This window comes from Molossus molossus, unplaced genomic scaffold (assembly GCF_014108415.1).
Source record: "Molossus molossus isolate mMolMol1 unplaced genomic scaffold, mMolMol1.p scaffold_m16_p_8, whole genome shotgun sequence".
Classification (NCBI taxonomy): domain Eukaryota; kingdom Metazoa; phylum Chordata; class Mammalia; order Chiroptera; family Molossidae; genus Molossus; species Molossus molossus.
The window spans coordinates 83,545,490-83,566,349 of NW_023425402.1; positions in this window are offsets into that span (position 1 = coordinate 83,545,490).

The following is a 20,860-nucleotide window of genomic DNA, read 5'->3' on the forward strand; positions in this document are numbered from 1 at the left end:
TTGTTCCTCAAATCTAAGGATTGAGGGTTTGATCCCTGGTCAAGGGCACGTACCTGGGTTGCAGGTTAGATCCCCAGCCCTTTGAGCTGGAGGAAACCTATGTGTCTTTCTCACATAGATTTCTCTCTCTCTCTCTCTCTCTCTCTCTCTCTCTCTCTCTCCCTCTCTCCCTTCCACTCTCTCTAAAAAATATATATATATCCTTGAGTGAGGATTAACAACAACAAAAAAAAGCTCTATGGGTAATGTTTCTCACTCTCCTGGAAATGAACGAATCTTGATTTGGAATCTGAATGAAATATACAGTTTACATAGTGAAGGAGCCAGAGGAAGTGGAATCAATAGAACGAACTAAAAGTCACACACACACACAAACCACACAAATAAACAAGTCATGTTTTGGGACCTGGAGTGAACCACACTGCCTAAAATGGTGAGCACATGACAGGGACTGACAGCAGACAGGGTCTGAAAGACCTGGAGAGCTTGGAACACTGAGTTCAGAGTTTACATATACACTTGAGCTTGGGAAGTCATTGAGCTGATTGTATATCCCATGCTTTAGAAAGATTATTTACCCAGCTATGCCAGATAAATTACAGGAAAGAGTGTTCTTTCTTGGAGTAAATTGTGTATGAGAAGGAAGGGTTTAACTTTTACTATTCATCTATTCACCAGTTTTCCTTCCTTTTAGTAGATGTTTACATTAATCTCTCAAAAAATTATGGAAAGAAAACTTTTAAATTTTTTTTTTTTTTTTTTTTTTTTACATCATAGGACAAAAGAGAGATCTACAAAGCTGGCTGATACAAACCACAAGGGCTTGTTAGTGTACATAAAACTGAACCATATGAAGTTGCCATTTTTGTACATACAAGAATCTAAAATCAGGAATTTCTTATAGTTGATCTTATTGATTAAAAGCTTGACTTTGTGAAAACTACTAATAAGTCTTTGTTGGTTTCTTTTGTCCAGCAAAACTTATAAGGGGTATTTGTAATTTAAACCACCCCTAAGAAATTTGAGGGAGAAGAACACAATAACAGTAACTTAACTTTTTTATTTTTATATTTATATTTATAAGAAACCTAAACAGCAATTTATCTGGAAGGTTTTATTAAATTAATGAACAAAAATAGCAATGAGCCAGAGTCCCAGGTCTTCTGGGACTTTTGAGTCTTAAACACCCAGGTCTTATGGCCTTCGAGTTAAATTTCTGGTTCATCCTTGCTTCTGCCTATTTGACTGTCAAAGCTTATAGATCAGCAACAGGCCTACAACCTGGGGGTAGAAGTGGTAACTGTGAGTTGTGCTGTAAACTTTCATCAGAATTGAATGTTTAACTGAGAAGACTTGAGTCTGAAAATGCCAATTCTTTCAGAATTAATTTATAAATTTCAATTAATATTCTAATGTGGTTGTATGTTTTTAGTTACCATGGTACTAGTGTTTATCTGGAAGGACAAAATAGGCAAAAAGAGATAGAAATACGTGGCCAAAGGATTTGCATTCCCACATGTTCAAAAATACTATAAAATTATAATAAATATAAAAGTATGGTACTGAAGCAAAAGAGGACAGATCATTGAGACAGAATAGAAACCTGGAATCAGAAATAAACATACAGAAGTATTAAAAAAGGTGTTGGTTCAAATTGGTGGTGAGAGAAGGGATTATTCAGTAAGGACACTACCTCATATCACCCATAAAATAAATTTCTCAGGTGGGTTAAATAATTAAATATAAAAATTAAACTAAAAGGAATTAAAATAATCTAATCATCTAAAGTAAGATTACAAAATAAAAGTTAAAGATTGATAGATTTAACTACAAAAAAGTAAAAATATGTATGTAGGCAATCTATAATTATAAGGGATAAAATAATTCCTTAAAACCAATAAAAGATAAATACATCATTAGAAAAATAGAAATAGTCAATTCACGAACAAAATTTTAAATAATTACATATCTAAAAAGTATAACATTCTTCATAATAAAAATAATTAAATATCATCTTTCTTTGTTGGAAAAAGTGAAAAAATTTTAAAACATTGCTAGAGTGCAAGTCTAACATTCTTTTACACATTACAAGGGGAGTATAAACTGGTAAAATTTTTCTGTTATATTATTTCCATTTTATAGCTGAAAACTGAGGTTTACAGAAGTAATTCACCTCAGGGAAAGAACAGATTTGCACCCCAATCTATCTAACTTTAAAGGATACTGATATAAATAAAAAATCATCAAAGCATTCCCGTACTTTGACTTCAAAATAACATTTCTCAGAATTTGCCCTCAGGACACGAACAGAAGCAAACACAAATCTATGCAGCACAGCAACCGTAAGAATAGCAGAGAAACTAGACCAGCTACGTTTTGAGCAATAGGAATTGACTCCCGCACCTGTGGTCGTTTATCTGTAAACTGGAATCCTATGTAGTGATTACAACATGTGTTTTAGAAAAATAACAATACAAAGGAACCACCATGAAATATGATTAAGGGGAAATAAGCTTCAAAATAATATGACTCATTTTGTAAGAATGATAAAACACAAATAGACTAAACACAAGTGTGGCCCAAAGACTGAGTAACGTGCGCCCGAAGGTGATAGAGCTTCTCTGTTGCTTTGGTGGAATGAAAGCATTTTGTTTTCTAATTTGCTACTCTCAAAATTTTCGCAATGAAAGAATTTTGTTTTCAGAGAAGCTGGGGTCTTAAAGATAAACGGTAAAAAGTGGTATTTATGGGTCCTCGCTGGAGGCCTCGGCCCCTCGGGCGGACACCAGGACCCCAAGAGAGAGCGCAACAGATCCAGCCCACGGAAGTGGTTTTAGTTACTTGATTTCATTTTAAAATGGAAGATTTCACGTGTAAATCTGGAATCATGATTTCTCTTGAAAACTCAGAAGTTCTAGCAGCACTGAGTTCATGTTTCTGAACAGCAACAGGCTGAATAGCAGCTGTCCCTCGGAAGAACAAGACTGCGGTGCGCTGCAGGGAGAGGGACCACGAAGTAAGTCTGCATCTCCGGGAGCTAACGATGCTCAATTCTTGAAGGAAAAGGGTCTTGAGAAGAGTAATAAATACCCACCTTTGCACATATGTGTGTATATGTGCACACTAATCTATCTTTAAATACACTTAATTCTTTATTCACTTTTTTTTTTTAACTCCTGGAAGAAATACTACCGATCAAGAAACCATTTTCTATGGCAACCATAAGGCAGAGATGATAATACATATATTAGAATTTAGGCATTGAATCAAAAGTCAAGGATTCAAAAAAGGCTTTGTGTCTCAGAAAGCCCCGGCGCGTTGGGACTTTCGTTTCCTGGCAACTCCATCCTTGAAGTAAAATGCACGGACCTCTCTTGTGCGCAGACGCTGGCTTAGTGTAGTTCTCGTTACATAGCGCAAGGAGAGCGTCACGGTGCAGGTGGGAATGGCTCACTGTATAGCTCTGAATGGTGGCAAGAACTTATGTTGTTAAAAGATTACAGTTATTAAACTGTTTCTTCGGAGCCACTATGTCAGAGCACATGATAGTTCATTTCTGTGTCCTCCTCTGAGCCGGAGCTGGTGGAGTCAAGCTGGGCTCTCTTCGTGTTGCAAAGACTGTCTGACTGTAGACCCGATCCGGAAGCCGAGGACACAAGGTGATGCTTCTTCCTTATGCAGAGCGACTCAAACCACGGAGGGAGGGGGGGATGACAAAGGCCGGGACCCTGTGGCTCTCCTACAAGACGGGTACATGTTGGGAGACAAATGCTCACACCTGTCAGCCGTGGGCTTTTCTGAAGGCAGAGCAGGGTGTACAAACTTTTTGTCGATCCAAAGCTACTCTTTTTTAAAAAAATTGGCCCCAAAGTGGTACCAACTGGTAGGCTATAGCCTAATGTTGAATTTGAGTTTGTATTTGAGAGAGAGAGAGAGAGAGAGAGAGAGAGAGAGAGAGAGAGAGAGAGAGAAGGGAGGGAGGGAGGGAGGGAGGGAGGAAGGAAGGAAGGAAGGAAGGAAGGAAGGAAGGAAGGAAGGAAGGAAGGAAGGAAAGAAGGAGAGGGGAGGGGAATAAGGAATAAGAGTGGGGAACCCCAGGAAGAACTGAGGTTGGGTATCTCTCTCCTTACCCTGATGGACCGAGACTCAGAGCCTGATATGAAATTGCTATGAAATAATGAAAAACGGATGTCTTACACTCTTGATTTATAACTGAGTGTTAATACTTCTTTAGAAACTAAGAAAGTCACAGGTATTAAGAGAAATTTGAGGTGGCAGAATGTGAGGTAGGTGCATGGTAGCATCTCATTATGCTTCTATGATGGTATTAATCAGGTAGAAAGAAAATAATTTAATTATAAACCTGTGTTTTTCCCAAAGTAAGTTCTTTGAGGATGAAGACTGCTTTATGTTTGTTTTTTTAATCCTCACCCGAGGACATTTCCCATTGATTTTCAGATAGAGTGGGAAAGAGGGAGAAAGAGAGAGAGAGAAACATTGATGTGAGAGAGAAGCATCGATTGGTTGCCTCCTGCATGACCCCAACCAGGGCCGAGGATCCAACTGCCAACGAGGTACATGGCCTTGACCAAAATTGAACCTGTGAATCTTTGGTTCATGGGCCGATGTTCTAACCGCTGAGGCAGACCGGCCAGGGCAAGGACTGTTTTTTATCCAACTTTGTAGTTCCAGCACTTAGTACTATGCCTGGCACAAAGCCAGCCATCAGTTTATGATGAGTACATGCCTAGTGAGTGAACTGCATAGCTAGGACCCTTAGTGACTGGTGAACATTGAATGAAACTGCAGCATCTAAGCAAACTGCATAGCTCCCTGTGAACTGCATAACCAGTAGGCGGAGAAGAAGCTCCGAACAAGAGCCAGCAACCTCACCACAGTCACAGATTCAACCACAGACTCTGAAATGTAGGCAAGTCTCACAGCTGGAGAAATTATTTTGTTCCAGTCGTAATTCATAAGACAAGTACCTGCTCCTACAAACACATTTTACAACAAGTAGTGACATGTTTAGGAACTCAAGTTCAAAATAAAGAATGACTCTATGGTAGTATATCTTGCTCATGTGGGATAAGTTGTGATGCTGAACCATGTTGATTAAATTGCTAAAAAACAAAACAAAACAAAACAAAAACCAGACAGATTTATTTCCACCGAGTTCTCTGCAGTCTTCCTAAGAACCTGAAGGCTGAAGCTATTACTTTGAGCCCATCAGAAGAATGGATTATTTTGGAACACTGCACTTAGGGCATTTGTGTCAAAATCCAGAGGACTTTCCTGTGGGAATGTTCAGCAGGTTGGGGGCAAGCAGGGACAGGGGACAGGGAGACTGTGCCAGGACATGGCCTCTGCTGGCTCATGGCTAGGGTGAGTTTTCTTCAGCCCCATGTGTACCATCTTGGGACCTCGGTTGCTCCTCAACAACTGTTTATTGAATAAATTGAGTAAACAGATTCAGTTATGGTTCGAGGCCATTAACATCATGTGATTAACATAAAGAAATATAGGTTGAACATTAAGACAGTAAGACATTTAAAATTGTTTAAATAATCATCCCTGAAAAGCTCTGATCAGGCTCACTAGAACCTAGGGTCTTCAGCATCTTCCCCTCAATTCAGCCTGTAGTCATGCTCTGCTCAAGAGCATTGTTAATGACTTTGATAAGAAAAGAAAGATGTCAAAGTCCTTAAGATGTGTGTGTGTGCCACTTTCATTTTATTTATGACTTTAGAGAAAATATTACCCTTATAGAAAATGTGGCAAACGTAAAATACAAAGAAACATATTTAAACTCCATAACATACATATTTTAATATACTTAAGACTATCGTTCACAGCTATTTTTATTTTTTATTTGTTATTTCTCTTAGTATCAAAAGAAAATTTCCCCATGTCATTCAACTTTTTGAAGTATACATTTAAATGACTAGCATTCCAATTTGTACAAATATAATTTCATTACCCCAGCCCAAATGTTGAGTGTTTAAGGTCTGTCTGGTTTGCGCGTGTGTGTGCGAGTGTGTGTGTTGTGATTTAAAATAATGTTAGAATGAACGTCTTTGTTCATAGATAACTCATAGATACTTCAAGAATTATTTCTTTGACCAATCTGGATTGTTTAGTCAAAGGTGTAAACAATTATGGAGGTTTTGATTATTTTGCCAACTTTCTTTCTAGAGGAGATATCCCCAAACTCTCCTGCAGAGCAGCGACTAGCCCTGAACAACAGAACTCTCATCATTAATGGGAATGCCCTAACTTGCATGATCCAATTTAGTGGTCCCTCGTCAATATGGTTATGAAGCATTTGAAATGGGGTTAATGTGGTTGAGAAAAGCTTTAATTTTATTTAATTTTAGAGAACTTAAAATTAAATAGTTACATGTAACTCCTGGTTGTTGTACTGGACCGCCCAGGTAAACAGTTTCTGTGTCCCTAAACCCTTAGCTATGAGGAACTGTGGGAGTGAGGAAGGCCATGGTAGATAACTCAGAGGCGCAAGTTCTACTCAGACTTCAAGAGTTCCAAGTAGGATCAAGTCCAGTTACCAACGGTGACGACAGGCTTGTTAATTTACCTTGTATGGACTCTCTCTTACCTTCCCTGTTTCATGACTCCACTTCTCTCCTGACGTTGCTTTGCACCCAAGTTCTCTCTCTCAAGAACTACTTTGTGGAAAACCAAAACTAAGAGTGCTCCCAGTTCTAGAAATACGTCCGCATGTTGGATTGGAGACACTATGTTCTCAGAGCATACGGTTGAAGACTAGAAGTAATGGAGTCAGACTGCTGAAGCCTTTGCAATCATGACCTTTCCTTTTTCTGGATGTATGACCCTGGGCAAATGACATACCCCACGCCTCAGTGTCCTCCTCTGCAGAAAGGAAGATAATAACCGTGCTCACAGGACTGTGGTAACACATGAAAAGCAGATAGCAAATGTTAGCACTTAGCATTTATTGTTACTAATTATTTTTTAATAATGGTGTGGAGTGTTATTTGCTAAGTTAATCAACTTGGTTTAGTTGATTAACTAGAATATCTTCCTGGGTGCTTCTCGGAAGAATTGGCCAGCAGGAAGATAAAGAGGGCGTTTCACAGGTGTGATGCACGTCTTAGGTCACTTCCTGTGACAGGAGCTGAGCGCGGAGTGCCTCGTTTTTGATAGGCAAAGACGGGCAAGGCTAGAAGCTTAAGAAGAACAGCACAATGAGTTTGTCAGACCACAGATCCGGAGGACACAGTCCTCCACAGGACCGGCCTCAGGTAGAACCAGGTGCCAGTTCAGTGGTTCCCCGGGGCCACCCTCACTCTGACCAGCTAGCTACAAATTTGAAGGTTCCCACGCTACTTTAGGTTCAACAATCCACTCAAAAGACTCACAGAACTTACTGGAAGTGTTGTAGATACGGTGACAGTTTTATTACAGCACAGGGATACAAATCAGAACCAGCCAAAGGAAGGGACACACAGGGCGAAGCCAGAGAGGCTTCTTCCGTCATCCCCTGACGTGGTGTCCCCCCAGCACTGATGTGTGACAGCACTCAGAGCATTGCCAACCAGGAAGGTCACTCAATCTTCGATGTCCAGGGTTTTATTGAGGGTTCATTATGTAGATATGCTTGATGGACTCATAACAAAGACAGTCAATCACTTCGTAAATTCCAAGGGTTTAGAAGTCATCTCCCAGGGACAAAGACCAACCAAATCCTTTATGATGCTGACAGTAATTGGACTGACCATGCAGTGAGTCTGTGAGATCTGTAGTCACTGGGGAGATAGAGCACAGTGGTGGACCCAGTGCCCCCTTCTCCCTGATCACCCTGAGAGCTTTTGGTTTCAAAGCCTTTAAAGGAAATAACACTCGTAGAACTCTGTCCGAGTCCACACCAGGCCACAGCCATGGATCTCTTCCTGAACTCCCAACATGATCCCACTTTTCCACATGACATTGGCTGAGCTGACCCAGAAGCAGCACAGGGGAGATGTGAGAACCCTCCTTTTATCCCACCATCCAATTATTACTTGAAGTTCTCTGCATCCAAGGGAGAAAATAGACAAGTGAGGAACAGAGGAGGCAGAGGACAAAATAGAAACCTTTGCTTTCCTCTGTCTACTTTCAAAGAAACAGACACCTGCAACCAAATACTGCCAATTCTTTTCTCAAATCATATGGAGGTATTCGCTGAGTTAGTGGTGCGATTGGCCCTCATACGTCAATCAGGGTTTGGCTTTCCCACGTGGGAGCCACCTCAGCACACAAGTTCTTCTTGGTCAGTTTTTGCCTAGTGTGGAGATGGCAAAGGCTGGTTGGGAGTTTTGATTTGCAGTGTGAACGCTGCTAGGAAGAAGAAACTGTCCCCAAATGGACATGTCATCTTATATAAAATCACTGATTACTAGACAACCTTAACTCACTGATTTGATTATTAATGATCACTGGTGCTTTAAGTTTCAAGCTCAACGGGGAAAAGATCTGATTTAATTTTCAGATTAAAGAAAGCTTCACACCATCCTCCCAGCAATCCAGTCTTGTGAATGAGAAGTAAATGAGTTCATCAAGGATTCCGAGTTGAATGGAAGAATAAATGTCAAGTATCTGCTTGAGTTTTTACTCAACAGCAATTTTGTAGGAAGGAATCACTTTAAAAAGCAAGATTGGCTGAAAGGTGACATTTGGCCTTTGGGTTATGCTGGGTTTTTGGTGTTTTTTTTTTTTTGTTTGTTTTTTTTTAATCAAAACCCTGAAGTAGAATCATCACTTGATTTCTATCACCATGGAAGCTGACTTGCTAAATAGAAAATTAATCTGGTGCTTGAGATGTAAAAAAATCAAATTTATTTTTAAAAATTAATTTTATGGAACATTACTCCCTAATATAAGCTAATTGCTTCTGCAGAGAAGACCAAAGTGTTTCTTCTTAAAAAGAGGGGTTTGTGGGTAATCTTTTCATATGCCTCTACAACTGTGATTTTCAATCTTTTTCATCTCGTGGCACACATAATCTAGTTACTAAAATTCTGCGGGATACCAAAAATTACATTTCTTATGGAGGCGACCAAAAGATAGGTATAATTTTGATTCATTCACACTGGACAGCTATTGTTGTATTGGCTGCTGTCATTTTTTTATTTGCCAATCTAAGGGAAAGTGATCAGTGCCCCAGACTAAATAGTCAGGTACTGCATGTTTTAAGCATTCTTGTGGCTCACTGGTTGAAAATCGCTGCTCTACAGCATGAGTACAACCCCATTTGGTCATAGGGTCCTCTTAGGATAATTCTACAGGTTCTTTGAAATTAAGTCTTCTTGTTTAATTATATTTAGAGTCCCTCAAAATACTAAATTTTTACATTATCTTTGAGAAAGAAATGTTTCATTAAGGATTGCAATCATAAAACTTTTGAATTACCACTCATCAAATAATGTCCCCTGCTTACTTATAAATCTATAACAAACACCTGCCAAAAAAAGGGCTGACTTATTTTTTTAAATATGTTTTTATTAATTTTTTTTTTTTAGAGAGAGAGAGGAAGGGAGATGGAGAGAGAGAGAGAGATAAGAGAGAAATATTGATTGTTTGCCTCCTGAACTACCCTGGCCAGCGATTGAACCCACAATGTAGGAATGTGCCCAGACCAGGAATCCAATCAGTGACCTTTCAGTACATGGGGTGATGCTCAACCAACTCAGCCACACTGGCCAGGGCTGACTTATTATTTATTTATTTTAAAAAAGTTTTTTAAATCCTCACCAGAGGATATTTTTTCCATTGATTTTTTTCAGATAGAATGGGAGGGAGGGAGGAAGACAGAGAGAAACACAGATGTGAGAGAGACACGTCAATTGGTTGCCTCCTGCACAACTCTGACTGGGGCGGGGGATCAAACCCGCAGTTGAGGTACCTGCCCTTGACTGGGAATCAAACCCATGACTCTTCCGTCCTGGGGCTGATGCTGTGATGGTTGAGCCAAATCGGCCAGGGCTGACTTATTTTTTAATAAATGTAAAATATATTTTAATATTTTAAACTTAGAAATATTCACTTAGTTAAAAAATCAAAGTAATTATTTTTAATATAAGAAATCTTTTGTTCTAGTTCCTGTCCCCATCTACCAAATCCACCCTCTGTGCAAATTACCCTGTTGATTTTACTCCACCACTCTTTCATTCTTTGTATATACAATTGTAAGATAATGCAAACATATATTCTTGTGTTTCCTCATTTTCTTAAAACAGTACTCCGAATACGTGCTATTTTTATTAAAAATAAGTTTCGGACACATTTCCTTATCAGAGCAGAGAGCATCCTTATTCTTTTCCACAGCAGAATGTTGTGCAGATATGCCATTGTTTAATTAGCCAGCGTCTTAGGGACTCACGTGGTCGTCTCCAAACTCTGGTCGATAAATCAGTACTGCACACTGGCATACACCATTTATTGCAAGTAAAGAGTTCTGTTGGCTACATTCCCCAGAGAATGACTGCTGAATCAAAATTAAAAGCAGTTGTTATTTTGGTAGAAACTTTGGGAGAAATTGCCAGATTGCCTTTCATAAGGTTTTATCATTGTTTTTCATTCTCTCTCTCTTTTTTTAATCTTTACTCAAGACATTTTTCCATTGATTTTCAGAGAGTGGGAAAGAAAGAGAGAAAAATATCCATGTGAGAGAGACACACCGATTGGCTGCCTCCCACACAACTCCAGCCAGGGCCAGGGATCCAACTTCAACCTAAATACATGCCCTTGACTGATCTCTTCGGTCTGAAGGCCGACGCTCTATTCACTTAGCGACCCGGCCAGGGTTTGTTTTATATTTTTTGTTTGTTTGTTTAGAGAGAGAGAAAGGAAGAGGGAGAGAGAGAGGGGAATATCTATGAGAGAGCACATTGATTGGTCGCCTCTTGCATGCCCCTCATTGGGGATTTGGCCCATAACCTGGGCATGTGCCCTGACCAGGAATTGAACCAGCGACCTCTTGGTGCATGGGCTGTTTTTCATTCTTACTGGCAATGTGGGAAAGTAGTTCCTTACTCTTACCCTTCCTTGCCATTGTGCATTGCCAAACTGTGGGATTTTTGTCACAGTTAGGTAGTTAGCTGAGGCTTAATTTGTATTTCTCTTCTGTGGAAAGTTAATCATTTCTTCATATGTTCAAGATTTATTTATATTTATTTTTTTGTGATGTTCATATTTCTTTATCAGGTTGACTGTTTCCTCCTGTTATCAGAGGTTTTTTTCTTTTTCTTTCTTAAAGCAATATTATTGAAGGTTAACTGATGTTTCTTAAAGCGTAATTGATAAAGTGCACATATTTGAAGGGCACAATTGGATGAATTTTCACACATATATATGCATGAATGTATGTCACTATGTATATGTGTATATACATGTGTGTGTGTGTGTGTATACACACACATGACCATCATAATATTCAAGAAAATGAACATTTCCTTAACCCCCAAAGTTTCATGTCCCTGATTACTACTAAATCTGCATAAGAAATGACCTAAGATGTATGACGGTTGTCCTTGAGCACAGAGAACACTAGCGGGAGCCTACCCTACTGCTGATGGTCCTCACCTCCAGGTGGGAACGGGCGGCCCAAGCCTCCGATCCACTCACTGGCGTGGCACAGATTAAAAGTTCACTTTTCTTTGGTCTGTAACCCGTATCTAATTTTGTAAACTGAAATTCCAATAAGTTTCAAAAAGAAATGGAGATTCTACAATTCTTGAACCAATTGAATTTCTATTTTGATTTAATAAAATAAATATGCAAACATCTATGTTTTTCTCTGAGTTAAGTAAGGTACTGATGGAAAAAGTTTATATATCTATGCCTAGCAACAATGCATATGATACCATAAAAAGCAATTTTTATGCAAGCTATATAACTTGCCTAAAATGTAATCATGTAATCATATTGTTTTCTGGCAGAGATAAATCATATTGTGTCTAGCACTCTCATCATTCAACTCTAATATGGAGCCATTATTTTTACGAGTACGTTTTGCAAACCAATTCCAAGTGTTTACACTGCGTTGGAAAACAACAATTTGATTTCCTACTGAGGTTGAACATTGTGGTGAGTTTTGAATTTAATAGGGCTTGTTAAATGATATAATTTTTCTCTTCCATTTCCATTTGTTGATCTGAAATCTAGCTCTTTAAGTATAAGGTCACTGTGAGACTGAACACAAAATACCAGTAGTCAAGTAATTAAGAGGAAGTGGTTGGAGCATCGGCGTGCAGATCGATGAGGCCCGGGTTCGATTCTGGCCAAGGGCACGTCGCTCTGCTGCAGGCATCCCAGCCCTGGGTGGGGTTGCGTGGGAGGTAGCCAGTTGATGTGTCTCTCCCGCATTAATGTTTCTCTCTTCTCTCTCTCCCTCCCTCCTAATCTGTGTAAGGATAGATGAAAAAATGTTCTCAGGTGAGGATAACACACACACACACACACACACACACACACACACGCACACACACGACATGCTTTTAGACTCCCAAACAAAAAGGAGGCATTCGAAATACATCTAAGTCAGTTATTTCCTACGATTCCATGGACCTCATCTTTGCGTCACCCACCCCTGTGAAAGGGCCCATCACCAAAGGGGGGCCGAATGCCTGCTAGTGATGCCTCCACTGGAACCTTAAACCTCATTGCTGTCCTGGGGAGCTGGGCTGGTTACTTGGGAAGAAAATGTAAGGCCCTCTTTTTCTCTGTTCTTAACATTTCGAATCTGAATACTCTCTTCTCGCCTAAGTAGGGGGCACCTCTACTTCCAAACCGTACCTCCCACGTCTTGCCACTACTTTCTAAGAGAGGAGAGGATGCAGACAGAGGGAAAGAGGGAATCAGTACCGGCACTGACAGTGCTAGAAGCTGTGCACCTGATATATATCATCTCACTGAATCTTAACAACCGCTTTACCTGGTAAGTAGTGTTCTCGTTTTTTCAGGTTAAGAAACTTAGGCTCAGCAAGTATAGTCACATAACTGTAAACACAAACCACAATCTGTACTGAGTTCTTACCACATTCTGGGCTCTTTCAATCATGAAAAATGCTGCCTGTGCTGGATCTTGTATGTATATAATCCCTCTTAATTCTTTTAAAAACCATGAAGCTCAGTGAAGCTTAGTAGTTTCTTCCAAGGTCCAATAGTTGAGGAGAAAGGGGTTGGCTGTCTATGTTTTACATACACACACACACACACACACATGAACACACCATTAACTGTATAATAAAAAATTTTAAAACTCAGCTGCTGCTACTTGTGTGTTGCTTTGTTCTCTAAATGTCTCATGAATATATATTGTCTGCAACTTGATTTTGTAGTCTTTGTTTATGACCCTAGATATAAAGAGCAGGCAACCATTCCATTCTCATTAGGTAAACAACTAACAAAATTTTAATCAGTTTGCAAATATGAAATAGAAGATAGACTTCAAATAACGGTTCTTTTCCTATATAAATGAAACTGTTCAATAGATTCCTGGTAAGTTGGAAGTATATTTTAATTGGGTTGCAAATTTAGCGTGATTGGATGATTTGATTTAGAGGAAAATATTTCATGTCCTTGACAAAGAATAAAGCTTCTATACAATAGACAGTTTGAAGCTTCAATAAGCATATGAGATGTGTCATAAACATATATAAGTAATTGAGATACTTCTCTGGTACCATTTTCCATTAGAAGGCAGCAAGTGTAGTAGTTTAGAATGGACTCAAAAGTCGTAATTTCTAGATTTCATTCCTATTTACTAAATAATGCACGTTTAGTTATGTACTGTTAAGTAAATTATTTACTATCTCTGTGCCTCAGCTTTTTCACAGGGAAAAAGCACAATGGTACACCAGTTTTGTAGGATTATTGTGAGTAACCGAGGTGATGCCGTAGACCCGTGTAGAACGCAGCCTTGGCACTGCACCTGGCACCCACTGAGCCCTCGGTAAATTCTCACTGCTTTTTACTTCCAAGCCGTGTTCTAGGAGAATGCTGATGTGAAGAAGGTTGACCTACATGGGAAGTAACATCGTGACTGAAATACTCGGACATGCTCATGGGCTACATGAATTCCCATACAGCTGAACTCTCCGTGGAAGTTCCCAAATTCCATTGGGTTTGGAATATTTTGGGCATATGCCTATGAGTGCCCCCTAAGAAAAAATTCCACAGAACAGCCTAAGGCATAGCCATCTTCTATGAAAACTAAGATAATGTGGAAGGTACTACACTAATTTGAAAAGAGGTTAAAAGGGGTTTCTGCTGTCACAGAACAATAGAAGATATACCATGAAAATCTGAGGATGCTTAACATGGGAAAGGAACAAGTCATGTTATTTTGAAATGACAGCTGCATATTTCACCACCAGATCAGATTCACAGTGTTCAAGTCGTCTGCTCTTTCAGGGTCCAATGTGCAGGCGTCCTCTCGCCACTGCTCCGTGACAGCCTCTCAGCTCAGACTTACAGTGGACTCCAAGAGAGGAACTGTAGTTTTTGTTTTTGTTTTTTTAATCCTCACCCGAGGACATTTTTTCCATGTTTTGTTCAGATAGAGTGGGAGGGAGAGAGAGGAAGAGAGAGAAAGAGAGAAACAGCTATGTGAAAGGGACACATCAAGTGGCTGCCACCCGCATGACCAGCCAGGGCCGGGGACAAACTGCAACTGAGGTACATGACCTTAGCGGAAACCGAACCCGGGTCTCTCTGGACCGCAGGCCGACGCTCTAACCGCTGAGCCAAACAGGCCAGGGCGAGGAACTGTACTTTATCTAGATAGAAAGGTCACTGTCACCTTCCAGGAAGAAGGGCCCGACTGCACTGTGTCTTTTATAATCTAATGAAGGGAAATACTCTGAGAGCACATTGATGGCCACAACCCGAGCAAAGACTCTTAATGAATATAAGCTTTCTTTGGAGAACAGCCATCTGAGTACAGTCCTTAGCGAGCATAATGAACCTCTTGAAATATGTATAAAACTGGATGTTACAGGGTAAGGAAGAAATTATATGAAGTGCCAACTGAGAGGGATACCTAAAATTTATGCCAGTCTCTCCCATTAAAAAATATTTTTTTCTATTTTGCTGCAAAGCATTTGTGTGCTATCCCTTAGTAATATGGTTGTATAATGAGATTGGAGAGTGGTAAAGATGTAATAAGTACTTTATTAATTCTCAAATCTGACACTGAGATTTTGTTTATGCAAAGCTTGTCTCAGGGCCGTGCAGATCGATCCGTAAATAGAGTTGAATGTCCACCCAACAGCCATCCTCCCAGTATTGGCCAAGGTTCTTAGATGCAAACAACAGAAGCCAATTCTAGCAGACTAAACAGAAACAGAGTTTATTAAAACACAGTTTATTTAGGTTATAGTGCCCCTGAGAGTCCTGGACAACAAGGCTGAGCTTCCAGAAAATATATAAGAAATCACAACACACAGAAGTATAAAAAATATGAATACATATATACCTCATTTTGTAGATTTAACTTTGAAACCATGTAAATATATTACATAATCATCAAAATTGTAAAAAGTATCTCTCAAAACCAAAAGGGAAATGAAACAAAGGAACACAATAGCATGTTAAGTTGGTGCATAACCACATAGAAGTGGAATTATTTCAAAAGGCTTACAACACCTATTTGACTATACGTCCTTAGTGAGTATATTCTAAAAACAGAAAGATGCCCCCCTCCCAGAATTGTTAACTATTTTTAGTAATCATATACTTGATGGTAGTGTTGGTGGTATTATTATTATTATTTTTATCCTCACCTGAGGACATTTTTTTCATTTTTTGTTCAGATAAAGCAGGAGGGAGAAAAAGAAAGAGAGAAACATCGATGTGAAAGGGACACATAGAGTGGCTGCCACCTACACGACCCAACCAGGGCCGGGGACAAACTGCAACCGAGGTACATGCCCTTAGCGGAAATCGAACCCGGGTCTCTCTGGACTGCAAGCCAAACTGGCCAGGGTGGTGGTATTTTTTTTTTCAGACAGTTGTGTGTCTATTAAATTGGTAATTAAGTTGATATTAGACAATAAGGTTTTAGGAATGGGAAAAGCAGATGTAAATGTGAGATTAAAAGGTTAAGTAAAATCCCTCTACCTGTAAATTTGAATTTGAAATAGCATGATAGATTCATAATTAATTTTTAAAAATATATGTATGCATATAAGTTTGACCACTGGAAAGGCCTAGAAACATTGAGCACCCCTAGAACCCAGATTATTATCTCTGAAACCTATTTGCAAAGGAACCAGTGTCCTTAGAGAAATGATTGGTTCCCAACCTACAGCAAAAAGTGGATAAAATGAGCCTAGTCATCCTACCACTTTAGAGCTTGACAAAACTATTAAAGATCGTTGCTGCCACTTCAAAAGGACCCAGGCATCAACTTGAGAATGGTCCCAGTGAACAAAGATGAGATGACTTAAGCACCAGCATGAATAATACTTGTAATCAATTGAAACACATCAAGTATATTTAAAGCCATGAATTCATAATGATATTATTTGAAAACCCATGGGGTCAGTCACCTTTGGAAGGGGAACAACCCAAACTGCGAATTGGTAAATAAGAGCACAATAGAAAGGCCAGGTGTCGATCAAATCTTTCTTGTATGAAATGTGCCTCCGGATAACCATGTAGTCATGAGAAGTTTCTTTTTATAGAAGTATTTGGGTAATACATGAAGAATAACTGCTAGGTTATCGAGCATATCTGTGTCTACTTCATCTTGACCGCTGTATCCATCACAGTCTGAGTGATGTGCACTATGCCTATGTCTAATGTTTGGCTTGTGTCTTGTTTCTTGTATGACTGTTCTTGTTATACCACTTGGTTCTTAAGTATTCATAATATTTAGTGTGAAGTACATAGTGTTATAAACTGCCCTTCAAGGTGGTATTTAATATTTCTGGCCAGATCTCAACCTTGCTGATATTAAGATTCATAGATACACTTTCAGCATTCGTCTCGTATATAATTTTTCCCCATGAAGGAAGTCCACTATCCTTTATTTGATTTTAGCATAGTATTCTAGGAGGGTCAGAGTGAGCATAAAGTTACTGTTCTAGTACTTTTGCCCCAAATACAGTAATGAGGGTAACATTTCTTTTTTCCTTTAGGGACTTCATAAATGTTTGCTTTATGCCACCAGTAAGAAAATGGGTTAACATAGTTTATCAGTAAACTTTAGATCACCCTGTTAATCTGAAATGCTATGATCGTTTTGTTTTAGGTGTCTTTTATGATCCAATCTGAACATTTTGGTTTGTTTGCTTCTTTGACTTTATTAACAAAAACTCACTAACAGCATATCAATGTATTCAAACACACAAACTGCAGCCAGTGGCCCCAGCCAGCGACCATCCGACGTCTGGATCAAAGGCATCCATCAGGGTGCTGGTCTTCTCTGGCTGCCCCTCAGCCTCTTAATCTCCTCCTATCTTATATCTCACTACCCCTGATAGTTACAAAATTACTGCAGAGGAGTCGGGGGCCCACCTGGTTAACAAAGGTAAGTGTTAGGGGTGTGAGGAACAAACAGGAAGCAGACTGCTTGTCATCTAGGGGATTCCAGTCTACTCATTCCGTCTGTCTGCCCCGCCCTCAGCCTGTCAGTCACCTCAGTCTTGGTAGGAGCTGAGCAAGGAGAAAAAGGCAAGGAAGGTGCTTCAAGCATGCACGTATCTGGCACTGAAGAGATGAATGTTGACCCAAACAAAGGGCAGAATTCTGCAGTAATAAGCCAGCCGCTCCTTGGGAGAGAGGGGTGAGGGAGAGAAGCCTTTAGAGAAAGGACCCAGGCTTATTTATAAGCAGCTTGGCTAAGATGCCGCCTAGAAACCTTTACAACGCACCCTGCTGTTGCTCCTGGAGCACTGGGAAAGCTGAAGTTGGTAATAAGCGACCAGCTGATTGAAACCAGCCCGCAAGGTTAGAGATGTCATCTATGAATGGCTCACGGAACATTTGATATAGAGCTCAGTACCGGATTTTCAAAGCAGGATTGCATTGAGGACTTCTGAATAGACAAGCAAAACAAAAATCATCCATGAGCTAATCACCAGATGCCGGTCCTTCCAGAACCCCTGTCCCTTCCCTGGGAAACGTAGTAACAAAGCTCGAGTAGGGACCAGATACGTGCCCCACAGCCCTTAGTCTGGGCCCTGCTGGTTATCAGATGTCCCAGGAAAGAAAATTAAAGGTTAGGGTCTAAACAATCAGCATGATTTGGACAAAAGCTCTGAACATGGTTCTGCTTTCTTTTCATGACTCTAATATTACTTATCCTAATTGAGGAAAGAGTACCCCTTCCAAGACTATTTGTCTTACTTTAGTAATAGCTTTTTAAATTTTTTTTCATTTGTTTTTTTGGAATACATCTAAACTCTGTTTCTGAGAAGAAATGGTGTCTGAGAACTTTGTGCAGAGAGGCGATGGTGTTTTCCCTCTAATTTATCTAACATTTTGCAGCTATACACCTCTGAGCAACCCCAGCATGTATACAAGCATGTGAGCCCTCAAACCCTTCTACAACATGTACATACAACTATGGGTGTAGACTAGAATCACCAGCACCACAGTCGGACAGGTTTGGTTAAGATCTGAAACCAAAAAGAGTTACAAGTGTAGCACATTTAATAGAGATATTTCCAAAGACTGTCACAGAAGTAACACCATTTTGGGACTCACAAATATAGCACATACAACACCTTCCAAAGCTTTTCTTCTCCTGCTCTATGAACGGAGAGTCCAACATGCTATCTCCTCGGTCCAGTGCAGAAGCAGTGGGAACACACTGGGTAAGAAAATGCTGCAGAAGCAGTTATATGCACTGATTTACATCTTTACCGAGATAATTTCATATAACATGAAATTCGCCCATTTAAGTGTATAGTACAGTAATTTGGGGTATATTCACAGAGCTGTGCAGTCATCACCACAATTTAATTTTAGAACATTTATATCATCCCTCTCAAAAAAAAAAAACTGCACCCATATAAGCAGTTATTCTCCATTCCTCCCTCCTCTCCATTCCTGCCTTAGCCCCGACAACCACTCATTTACTTTCTGTCTCTTCGGATTGGCCTGTTCTGGATATTTCATATGAATGAAATCATACAGTATGTGACCATTTGGGTCTGAATCCTTTCACTTAGCACAGTGAACTCATCAACACTGCACAAGTTGTGCCACCTCTGATCCCTTCAGATAATGGGGAAGTGATGTTAATCTACATATGGGCTCTCCGTCCTCCAGCGCCTCAGAGACAGACTGCTTCCTGAGAACATGGCTGCCTTTGTGCATTTGCTGCTTTTTGTCAGCCTCCTCTTCTGTCTCTGGTCTTTCTGCTCTCTGACGCTACTGAGTTTTCTTGCCTTAAGCTCTCTTTGTGTTGTATCTTCTCTCTTTTTATGTATGAGCAAACTAGAATGGCTAGCCTGAACTTAAAGAACTAGTATATGGGGCAGAGCCAGGATTCTAATAAATTCTGTAAGATACCATACCTCTGCCCATTAATTCCATTGTATTCTTTCACCCCACTCCTCAAAATGCACAGTAAGAGTGTAGCAATCATTTACCCAATAGTTATTTTTCCTCCTTGATAACAAAGTTTTGTCCTATGAGGAAGGCTGATGATATGGACATGGAAATGTGTCCTAACTCTTTGATCAAGGGGACTCAAGATTCTCTGCTGGGAATCTTCCAGGAAATGTTTTCTTTTTCAACAATAATGAAAAAATGATGCATAGTAGGAAGTACTCCTATTTTTTCAGCCAAATGTGGATTGTAGCAGCCACTATGCAACTATGAGGTCAAGTGTGACAAGCAGATAAGCTGCAGATGGTATACTAGAAAGATGGAAAAGGGTTGGGCCCTTGATTTCATCAATGAGATGCTTAATTAACCATGAAACTCCAGGCTTCTTGTATTTTAGCACAATTAGGAACGAGGTCCTTCTACAGATTGTCTTCTATAAATAGCTAGTAGTCACAATATTATAACATAGAAGAATTTGTTATTTAAACTATTTATATGCCTTTTATATTGGAATCCAAGTCCATTTGTAGTTGTGCCCCAGAGATCTCTCAACACCAGAGGTAACTGTGCTCTAAATCTTGACTATTTGTTGCCGTACAAAAATGAACAACTGCTCTTTCTTCTGCATATTCATTATCATTCTTCAAAACACACATTTTATTGCGGTATGATTGACATACAAGAAGCTGTACATACTTAATGTACACAACTTGATGAGTTTGGAGATAAACATATACCCATAAGACCATCAGCACAATCAAGACCATAAACTTATCCATTACCTCCAGAAGTTTCCTTCTGTTCCATTTATTTATTTTTCTTTTCCTATAAGAGTGCTTAACATATACTCTACCCTCTTCACAAATTTTTAAGTGTACAATACAGTGGTGTTGACTATAGGCTCATTGCATAATCCTGTTTTTATGATAAATTTTAAAAAGTCAAACTTATAAAACTAGAGAGTATAATAGTGTCTACCAGAGCAAGAAGGAGGTAGGGAACTTTTAGTTATGCAAAATGAATCACTTCTGGATCTATTATGTGCTATTTTCATTCTTTCTAGCCTCTCCCTTTGTCTGCTGTCTCTCCTTAAAAACGAATATTGCTCAGCAATCCTTCTAGTTTTTAATGTTTCATGTCATTCCATTTTTAAACTAGAGGAGATTTTGTCCCCTGCCTTGTCTGTTTATGATTGTATGTTTTGTCTATGTGCGCTCTTTTCCCATTGTTCATAAGAACAGATGTTGTTGCCTAAGCACTTTCCCCAATGTAATAAATA